The sequence below is a fragment of the Gossypium arboreum genome, chromosome 8 (assembly GCF_025698485.1).
Source record: "Gossypium arboreum isolate Shixiya-1 chromosome 8, ASM2569848v2, whole genome shotgun sequence".
NCBI classification, from domain to species: domain Eukaryota; kingdom Viridiplantae; phylum Streptophyta; class Magnoliopsida; order Malvales; family Malvaceae; genus Gossypium; species Gossypium arboreum.
In genome coordinates, this window is record NC_069077.1 from 118,691,589 (window position 1) to 118,703,649 (window position 12,061).

Genomic DNA, 12,061 nt, shown 5'->3' on the forward strand with positions numbered 1-12,061 from the left:
CAATGTCCCTAGCAGCCGACACATTTTATTTATTCACACTTTTACCACATAATTTATCATATTTCACAATTTAGTCCAAAATTGACCTTTTTTACTAAAATTCACTTAACAAAACTCATTAATCTAACATCAAATATTTATTTTCTATCATTAAACATCCAGATACTCAAACATTCAATAATGGCATCATCTGAATACTTTAACAATTTTGAAATCGGAGATACGGGCTAGCTAGGTTACGAAGCACCGATCTCAAAAACGTAAAAATTATAAAAAACCGGGACGAAACAGACTTACATGCATGAAGATGAATGGCCGAACCTTAAAAAAACAACCATGGCTTTCTTTTCTTTCATATTCAGCTGAAAGAGATGAACTTTTCATGCATTTTCATGTTTTATTTATTTAATTAACCTTTAATAACCTATTTACAATTTTACCCTTAATGTAAAACCACTAAAATATTTCATGTTTGACCAAACATGTCCACTCACAATTCAAATGGTTTAATTACGATTTGAGGACCTTCACTTTAAAAGCCAAAGCCAAATAACACCTTTTTCTAATAGCATGCAACTTTTGCATTTTACGCGATTTAGTCCTTTTTACTTAATTAACTATCGAAACGATAAAATTTTTCAACGGAACTTTAATACCATCTTATTGCCACTCCGTAAATATTTATAAAAATATTTAAGACTCAATTTATAGAAACAAGGTCCCGGTATCTCATTTTCTAAATGCACTTGACCTTAGGGTCATACCACTTGAACTTAATAAATCGCTTATAAAATAAAAATCACAATATCAAAAACATTTTTAAAATCACAATTAACTCGTAAATATTAAATATAATATTTACAAACCTACTCGTCGAATTTGGTGGCTCCAAAACCACTCTTCCAATTAACCTTAAAAATGGGCTATTACAACTCTCCCCCTCTTAGGGATTTTCGTCCCCGAAAATCTTATCAGTGAATAGATTAATGATTTGTTTTCACTAGCCTAATCAATCTCTCACACAGCCTCAGATGTCTCGACTTTTCAATCTCACGAGCTAAGATTCTCATCTGTTCTTTGTTATACATCCTAACAAGCTGAGTTTCTACTTCTGTAATAGATACTATACAAAAAAGGATCTTACATGTATCATCACATCATATAATTAAGAAACACATTTACGCATCTTCTTCAGTTCTGACAATAATCTCATCTGTCAGATGAATCGTGAACTCAACTTTTCTTTATAGCTAAATCACGAAATTCTATTCCCACTATAATACTTTCACAAATACTCAGTTTTCTAACTGAAATTCAATGCTTTTACGTATCAAGCCCGTATATGTTTTCTGCCAATCTGAAACTGCTTTTAGATTGTCACGAATTACTTTCATTTCCCTTCTGTAACGCCCCCACACCCGAGACCGTCGCCGGAGTCGAGTATGAGGTGTTACTAAGCTTAGTTTAACATTTTTAGAACTTTGAATTATTTGTTTCTACATTCACAGCTTTTAAGCTACTTGCGTCACAGTCACAAGAAAAATCATATCTCGAGTTACGAAACTCGAAATTAAGATCCGTAAATTTTTGCTGAATCTAGACTCACAAAACTATCTACTAATTTTTTTCTAGAATTTTTGGTTGGGCCAATTAGTACAGTTTATTAGTTAAAGTTACCCCTGTTTCAAGACTCGACTGGTCTGACCTCTGTTTACTACGAACCACATTTCCCTCTGTACAAAATTCATATGACTATGAGGTTTGTTTATACTAAAACTAGACTCAATAAGGATTCTGAGGATATAAAATACACCACCTAATTATATCTTTACAATTTATGGTGAATTTCTAAAGTAGGAACAGGGGATTCAGAAACTGCTATGACTCTGTTTCACTAAAATTAAAATATCTTCTAACATATACTTCCTTTACTTGTTTCATTTGTTTCATGTGAAACTAGACATAATAAGCTTCAATTTGATATGTATTTCACCACCAAATTCAATTTCTATGATTTTTAGTAAATTTTCAAACTCGCGTTAGTATTGCTGCGGTATTCTGTTTATGGTAAATTTCATCCTTTTTATGAGTTTTTATGCACTAAGTATCTTAATAGTTTTCCTTAACATCAAACATAATCTAAACTAACCATTTTCATAATTTATCATTATCAAGCATTTCCTCAACCATTTCACAACCATACCATAAGATCATTTACACAAAATGGGTATATTGCTATACATGCCATACTTAAATTTACAAGCCATTTACCAAAAATCTTCTGGATAGTGTGACTGAGCCTTCGACCTATCCCGACTCCTGAGCTGGCTTGTCCAAAACTACAATGAGTAAGAAGGAGGGAGTAAGCATAAATGCTTATTAAGTTCATATGAAAATATTAAGTAACATAACAAACAGTTATACCAGTCAACATTAGCATACATCACTAAAACACATATCACATTTTTAATCATTCTTCATCATCTTATTACCTTATCGTGGTTGTATCAATATTCAACCCGAGGGTTAAATACATACCTGTCCAAAATATCCATTTCATATCACTTACCAATACGTCTCTTTACATCTCGAAATTTTCCTCCATTTGAGTAGAACTTTACCCGTTGAACACATCGGAATATAATTCGGATACATGGATAACTTGCACATAAGTGCCATATATGCAATCAAGCAATCATGTAACCCGCCCATAAGCGAACTCGGACTCAACTCAACGAGCTCAGGCGTTCGCATCCATAAGTGAACTCGGACTCAACTCAACGAGTTCGGATGCCTAGTTACATCTCACGAACTCGGACTCAACTCAACGAGTTCGGACATTCGCATCCATAAGTGAACTCGGACTCAACTCAACGAGTTCGGATGCTCAACCATCCTAGTGACATGTCACTTGTATCCTAATCTATTCCTAAGGTTCAAACGGGCTTTTCCTCGAACACTTATCCTTGCCGTCTTCCGTAGAATGCCAAATCAATACTCGGTAACAATTATATTTAACAAGTAGTTCACATAATTTACATATTATTTGAAATTAACCACAAAGCATACATTTCATAATAAAATTCAGCATAACACATAATTAATATCAATAACTTAAAAATAACAATTATGCTACATTATTTACACATGAACTTACCTTGGTACCAAAATACAAAGATTTTGCAATTTAGTCCACAATCTTTTCTTTTCCTCGATTGAGGTCGATTCCACGCCTTTCTTGATTATGGAGCTTGGAAGCTTGAAACAAACCCTAGCTATGGAGAACCCTTGAAATTTCGGCCTAATGAAGAAGATGGACAAAATTGGCTTTTAATTTTGTTTTTAATTCATTTTAATAACTAAATGACCAAAATACCCTTACTACTAAACTTTCCAAAAATTCCTTCCATGTCCTAATTTTGTCCATGAACTTAAAATTGGTAAAATTGCTATTTAAGACCTCCTCATTAATATTCCAAAACAATTTCATACTAAAACTTCTAGAATGCAAGTTTTGCAACTTATTCGATTTAGTCCCTACTTTCAATTTAAGCACTTTAGGCATAGAATTTCATCACGAAATTTTCACACAATCATGCAATCATATCATAAACATCAAAATAATTGTAAAATAATTATTTCTATCTCGGATTTGTGGTCACGAAACCACTATTCGATTAAGCCCTAATTTAGGATATTACAACTCTCCCCTTTTAAAGATTTTCGTCCTCGAAAATCTTACCGGTAAACAGGTGTGGGTATTGGTTTCTCATAGTTTCTTCAGTTTCCCATGTAGTCTCTTCTACCCCATGCTTTTGCCACAACACTTTCACAAGTGTAACACTTTTATTTCTTAGTTGTTTGACTTCTCGAGCTAAAATCTTAATCGGTTCTTCTTCATAAGTCATATCAGGTCGCAGTTCAATTTCTGTCGGTGAAATTATATGTGAAGGATCTGAACGATACCGACGTAACATAGATACGTGAAACACATCATGAATCTTTTCTAATTCGGGTGGTAAAGCTAGCCGATATGCTATAGGTCCAACTTTTTCAATTATTTCATACGGTCCAATAAAACGCGGACTTAACTTGCCCTTTTGTCCAAATCTAAGGACTTTCTTCCATGGAGACACTTTCAAAAATACCTTATCACCAACTTGAAACTCAATGTCCTTTCGCTCTAGGTCTGCATAAGATTTCTGTCTATCTGAAGCAGCTTTCAAACAATCTCGAATTATCTTCACTTTTTCTTCAGTTTCTTTTATTAAATCAACTCCATAAATCTGATTTTCCTTGAGTTCAGTCCAATACAAAGGCGTTCGACACTTGCGACCATACAATGCTTCATAAGGTGCCATTTTCAAGCTCGTCTGATAGCTATTGTTGTAAGCAAATTCTACCAACGGCAAATATCTTTCCCAACTTCCTTGAAATTCCAATACACAACATCTGAGCATGTCTTCAAGAATCAATTACTCTCTCGATTGTCCATCGGTTTGTGGATGAAAAGCAAGATCTTGAAATTTAACTGTACCTAACGCGTCTTGCAACTTTTGCCAAAACCGCGAGGTAAACCTTGGATCTCTATCTGAAATAATCGATAATGGTATTCCGTAATCTAACAATTTCTTTAATATACGTTCAGCCAACTTGTTAAGAGAATAATTAAAGACGTCTGGGATAAAATGAGCCGACTTAGTTAATCATCAACTATTACCCAGATGGCATCTTTCTTTCCGAGTCAATGGCAATCCTGAAACAAAATCCATAGTAATCCGATCCCATTTCCATTCAGAACCATAATAGGTGGAGTAATCCTGAAGGTACTTGGTGTTCAGCTTTCACCTGTTGACAAATTAAGCATTTGGACACAAACTCTGATATATCTCTTTTCATTCCATTCCACCAATACATTTTCTTCAAGTCATTATACATTTTCGTACTACCCGGATAAATCGAGAAATAACTACTATGTGCTTCCTGTAGGATCTTTTGAATCAATTCCTCATTCTTCGGCACACAAATCCAATCTTTAAACATTAAGCACCCATCGAACCAATTCGAAATCGATCCCGTGTCGACTTCACACATTTTCTTTTGGCTAGCAAATCTTGATCATTTTTCGAGTTTGAAATCTCTTGTAAAACATTGGTTTTGCTCTTAACTCTGCTAGAATCGAACCATCATTTGACACTTTCAACTGAGTGTTCATAACTCTCAAAGCAAACAACAACTTTCTGCTCAAAGCATCAGCAACCACATTCGCTTTTCCCGGGTGATAATCAATAACAAGCTCGTAATCTTTCAACAACTCCAACCATCTTTGTTGTCTCAAATTCAAGTCTTTTTGTGACATCAAGTACTTAAGACTTTTGTGGTCGGTATATACCCGACATTTTTCACCATACAAATAATGTCGCCAAATTTTCAAAGCAAACACCATCATGACCAATTCCAAATCGTGAGTAGGATAATTCCTCTCATGAGGTTTTAACTGCCTCGAAGCATATGCCACCACTTTTCCTTCTTGCATGAGCACACACCCCAAACCATTTAGAGAAGCATCACTATACACCACAAATTCTTTACCTGATTCGGGCTGTACTAACACCGGTGCCTCTGTTAATAACTTTTCAATTCTTCAAAACTCGTTGACATTCTTCCGTCCATTCAAATTTAACATCCTTTCGGAGTAATCTAGTTATAGGAGCAGCAATTATAGAAAATCCATTTACAAACCGCCGATAATACCCAGCTAGCCCCAAGAAACTTCTAACTTCGATTTACGTTTTTCGGTGGTTTCCAATCAACAATGGCTGAAATTTTACTAGGATCAACCCGTATACCATCACCTGAAACAATATGACCCAAAAATCCAACTTCCCGGAGCTAAAATTCACTTTTACTAAACTTAGCATACAGCTGCTTATCTCTCAAAGTTTACAAAACTATCCTCAAATGCTCAAGATGTTCATCTCATCTTTCGAATAAATTAAAATATCATCTATAAACACCACAACAAATTTGTCCAAGTATGGCGAAATATGCGATTCATTAAATCCATAAACACAGCAGAGCATTTGTCAATCCGAATGGCATAACTAAAATTCATAATGACCATACCTTATTCTAAAAGCGCTTTAGGTACATCCGACTCCTTTACCCGCAGTTGGTAATACCAGATCTCAAGTCAATCTTTGAAAACCATGTCGCTCCTTTTAGCCGATCAAACAAATCATCAATTCTAACAACGGATACTTGTTTTTGATTGTCACCTTGTTTAACTGCCGATAATCAACACATAATCTCATAGAACCATCCTTCTTTTTCACAAATAACACGGGAGCACCCCAAGGTGAAAAACTCGGTCTCACAAAGCCTTTATCAGTCAACTCTTGCAACTGCAACTTTAATTCTTTCAACTCTGTTGGTGCCATTCTATATGGAGCAATCGAGATCGGAGCTGTTCCCGGTATCAAATCAATACCAAATTCTACTTCCCTGACTGGAGGCAAACCCGGCAATTCTTCTGGAAATACGTCCGCAAATTCACACACAACCAGCACTGATTCAACTTTCTTTTCAACTTCTTTTGTATTAATTACATACGCCAAATAAGCTTCATAACCCTTTCTCAGATATCTTTGAGCCGACATTGAAGAAATCACACTAGGCAATGCCTCGATTTATCCGATTCAACCCGCAGAGTTTCACCATTTCCACACTTTAATTCTATAACCTTTTCTTTGCAATTTACTATAGCATCATGCAATGTCAACCAATCCATACCCAAAATAACATCAAATTCATCAAACGGCAACAACATCAAGTCGGAGGAAAGTAATGATCCCGAATCATTAAAGGACATTTCTTACATACTTTATCAACAATCACACATTTGCCTAACGGATTCGACACTCTAATCATAAATTTCAGATTCTCAACAGTATATTCATACTAGACACCAATTTCATGCACACATATGAATGAGTAGAACCGGATCAATCAAAGCAATAACATTAACATTATAGAGAGAAAATGTACAGTAATCACATCGGTGAGGAAGCATCTTCACGCTTTAATAGCATAAGTTCTAGCCGAGCCCTTCCTTCGAGTCTAAGGTGCTTCCTTGGTTACATTCTTACTGCTTGTTTCACTTCCAGCTTTTCTCGGATACCTTCCCCTCGAGTCTGCACCACTAGCTTTTACATTCTGAAATTTTTCTTTCTCAGCTCTCTCTGGGCAGTCTCTAATAAAATGATCCGGAGAACCACATCGAAAACATTCATTTGCTCAAGACGGACCAAAATGATTTCTACCACACGCGGCACTCGGGTTTAACAAATCTCGTATTTCCCACACTAGCCATGAAGTAGTCCGAGATTTAGGACCCACATTTCGCTTCTTAAAATTTCCATATGATTGCCCAGCTGAAACTTGGGAACGAGGATTCATATTTCTTGACTTTCCGGTTTGTTGTGAGGGTGCATTACTCATTGGTCTTTTCTTCCAATTTCGTGTTTCAGATTCTACCTTTTTCTTTTCCTTCAGTAATTCTTTAGCCTTGGAAGCTCGATCGACAAGTACCACCATTTCTTTTAGTTCAAGGATCCCAACAAATACCTTAATGTCTTCGTTAAGCCCGTCTTCAAATCGTCGGCACATCTTGGCTTCAGAGGAACATATTCCCCGCATACTTACTTAATCGAACAAACTCTCTTTCATATTCGAGATCGTCATATTACCTTGCTTCACTCAAGAAACTCTTTACATTTCGATCAATAAATCTTTCACTAATATATTTCTTCCAAACTCTTCTTGAAAGAATTCCCGTGTTACCCTCTCTTTCGGTACCACCAAATCAAAGTCTTCCACCAATTATAGGCTGAATCTCTCAACAAAGATGTAGCACATTTCAAACATTCTTCGGTGTACAAGATAATTCATCAAATACCGGATAAAATTTTCAAGCGAACTCGCTTTCTGCATCATCATCAATATTTGCTCTAAATTCTTCACCCCTTGTTTACGAATTCTATCAACGGGGTTCTGTGAAATTTTATCATATCCACTCCTTGAGGTATTGGAGGCATAGGTTGAGGAATTGGGGAGGTGGGGAGGTCGTACATTTGGGTTCGTCTGAACGAACTCAATGTACCATGCACTCATCATTTGGAGAAAGGCTTCCGATCCTTTCCCTCCTCCCCGACCAACAAGAGGGTGGGTTTTCATCATATTGCTCCATCACCGGAGCTGGCACATTACTCAGACTTCATCTGCCACACTGGATCGGGATCCATTTACTATATAAAAAATTTCATTTAAAAGGTCAAGTCGTCACACTATCACAATTCATACATATGGCATGTATAGCAAAATCCGTACATACAACACGAGTCCGAGAACCGACTAAACACGCTTTGATACCACTAAATGTAACGCCTCACACCGAGACCGTCACGAGTCGAGTATGAGGTGTTACTAAGCTTAGTTTAACATTTTAGAACTTTGAATTATTTGTTTCTACATTCACGACTTTTAAGCTACTTGCATCACATCACAAGAAAATCATATCTCGAGTTACAAAACTCAAATTAAGATCCGTAAATTTTCATTTGAATCTAGACTCATAAAACTATCTATAATTTTTTCTAGAATTTTTGGTTGGGCCAATTAGTACAGTTTATTAGTTAAAGTTACCCCTATTTCAAGACTCGACTACAATGAGTAAGAAGGAGGGAGTAAGCATAAATGCTTAGTAAGTTCATATGAAAATAATAAGTAACATAACAAACAGTTATACCAGTCAACATTAGCATACATCACTAAAACACATATCACATTTTAATCATTCTTCATCATCTTATTACCTTATCGTGGTTGTATCAATACTCAACCCGAGGGTTAAATACATACCTGTCCAAAATATCTATTTCATATCACTTACCAATACGTCTCTTTACATCTCAAATTTTCCTCCATTTGAGTAGAACTTTACCCGTTGAACACATCGAATATAATTCGGATACATGGATAACTTGCACATAAGTGCCATATATGCAATCAAGCAATCATGTAACCCGCCCATAAGCGAACTCGGACTCAACTCAACGAGCTCGGGCGTTCGCATCCATAAGTGAACTCGGACTCAACTCAACGAGTTCGGATGCCTAGTTACATCTCACGAACTCGGACTCAACTCAACGAGTTCGGACATTCGCATCCATAAGTGAACTCGGACTCAACTCAACGAGTTCGGATGCTCAACCATCCTAGTGACATGTCACTTGTATCCTAATCTATTCCTAAGGTTCAAACGGGCTTTTCCTCGAACACTTATCCTTGCCGTCTTCCGTAGAATGCCAAATCAATACTCAGTAACAATTATATTTAACAAGTAGTTCACATAATTTACATATTATTTGAAATTAACCACAAAGCATACATTTCATAATAAAATTCAGCATAACACATAATTAATATCAATAACTTAAAAATAACAATTATGCTACATTATTTACACATGAACTTACCTTGGTACCAAAATACAAAGATTTTGCAATTTAGTCCACAATCTTTTCTTTTCCTCAATTGAGGTCGATTCCACGTCTTTCTTGATTATGGAGCTTGGAAGCTTGAAACAAACCTAGCTATGGAGAACCCTTGAAATTTCGGCCTAATGAAGAAGATGGACAAAAATTGGCTTTTAATTTTGTTTTTAATTCATTTTAATAACTAAATGACCAAAATACCCTTATTACTAAACTTTCCAAAAATTCCTTCCATGTCCTAATTTTGTCCATGAACTTAAAATTGGTAAAATTTCTATTTAAGACCTCCTCATTAATATTCCAAAACAATTTCATACTAAAAACTTCTAAAATGCAAGTTTTGAAACTTATTCGATTTAGTCCCTACTTTCAATTTAAGCACTTTAGGCATAGAATTTCATCACGAAATTTTCACACAATCATGCAATCATATCATAAACATCAAAATCATTGTAAAATAATTATTTCTATCTCGGATTTGTGGTCACGAAACCACTATTCCGATTAAGCCCTAATTTAGGATATTACACCTTCATTCTTTCTAATCACATCTACCCTGGAATTCTTTTTATCAAAATTCAATTCAATACAACGAAGTTCAGTAATTGCAACCATACCATACCATACTCATACAATGCTATTTTAATATTCATCTCATAACTATTAGTATACACAACCTAACCAACAATAAATGTCTTTCTTAATTTCTTTCAAGTTCTATAACACAGTAGCAAAATATATTTTCAGAAATTTGAATCACTTCTCATATTAACTATCACATTAAGGATAGCAAATGGTGTTACAAAGAAATTCCATACCCAAAGCTCACAATTGTTGTAAAATTTCTAGATTCCTCGCTACACAAACTCTATCTCGACACAACGAATGATTGTCGATTCTAATCTGAAATTCTGAATCGGAAATCAATTTACATTGTACCCCTTTTTAACTTGTAATTCACTGACACACCTCTTAGCCTCAAAAATTTGCTGATTAAATATCAATTTAGTTTCTAGGTCAGCCAATAACTACTCATCATCTAATAAGATTAATTGCATGACTATCGATCGTAAAACACACAAAGATTTCTCGCTCAGAACATTTAATACTATAATCATTTGCCCAGAGTGATAATCAATCACTGATTTATAATCTTTCAACAATTCAAACCATCTTTAATTCTTGTGTCGAATAACTTTTTACCCAATGTAGGCTAAACTATAATTGACGCTTCAGTTAACAATGTCTTCAACTGTTTACCCCTTTATTAATAGATATCATATCATTCGGACTTCCCAATCGCGATAACTTTATCAATTAGAACCGTTCCAATAGATATAATTCTGTATTACATCTTCTAGAATCCATCTATTTACCCGTGAACTTACAAAACTTATTTTCCAGACTCAGGGATAAATTAAACACATATTCTCAATTAACCCTTCAAGCAAATAATCCCATCAAGCTAAACAACTGAATCAATTTTGGCTGTTGATTAATAACTTTTCAAAGAAAACCTTTCGTCTTGTTGTCAAGATAACTCAAATATACATTTTATTCCAATTTCTTCAAGATACTAATCAAATATCTTTAAAAACAGCATAATTCAAATGTGACAAAACATCTCACTTTCAACCCATGGACATTATCAAGACTACCTGGGAATAGTAACCGATACACAAATTTGACTTGATCTTTCACCGTTTACACTTTTACCGATGTTAACCCTCTTTGAAGAAACTAGAAAGGATTATATAATAAAGCTATCACATCTATTAATCATTGAAGCGTTGAACCATACTGAAGCCACTTCTATTATATAGAAATCATAATGCCATAATAAGACCAATGTTTGAACCATAAAAATAGATAAAATCCCCAACTGTTAATATTGCATTTGGAACCCAAAAGAAAATAGAAAATCTCTCCCTCAGCAAACAATGCAGAAACACAACCTCTATAAATCTGATAAATATACCATTGTACTCCCAAGATCAAACCAGAAATTTTAGATCATATTAGATATGGTCATCTATGTTAAAAGAATATCACTTGCAGACAATTACATAAAATCATAAGAAAATTGAGATAGTGTAATCCCAAATATAATAATACTATACTGAGCTTTTTAAGAAAGCACTCATATCATATGGTAAATATCTTGATGATATCTCAGAGGAAATCCAAAAGTAAAGCATTACTCATATGCACTAGAATCCATGATAACAGAAGCAATATAATCTTCATGTACATTTAACAGAACAATAACCAATAGAAATAGAATACCAACATAATACAAATTTTACCGTCGACCTTCTATTGACATAATGTAATAAAATACCAGAGAAAAATAGAATAATGCTGATCATAACCTGCACTGCCCAACAATGCTTTAGTATATCAGTAATTAAATAACGTTCTCATACGATAAAAAAATTTCATCTCAAAATATACAGTTACACATACCTCTAAGGATAAATGTACACATAGAATGCCCAGAAGAAACC

At 34.8% G+C, this 12,061-nt stretch overlaps 1 long non-coding RNA gene across 1 annotated transcript; it reads right to left on the reverse strand.

Moving 5' to 3' along the window:
• Positions 1-2,160: 2,160 nt before the first annotated feature.
• On the reverse strand, positions 2,161-3,310 carry LOC128296365 (uncharacterized). Its single transcript, XR_008286959.1, has 2 exons — positions 3,158-3,310; positions 2,161-2,339 (listed from the first exon to the last, which is right to left on the reverse strand). It is a non-coding gene; the product is annotated as an uncharacterized LOC128296365 (long non-coding RNA).
• Between the last annotated feature and the right edge of the window lie 8,751 nt (positions 3,311-12,061).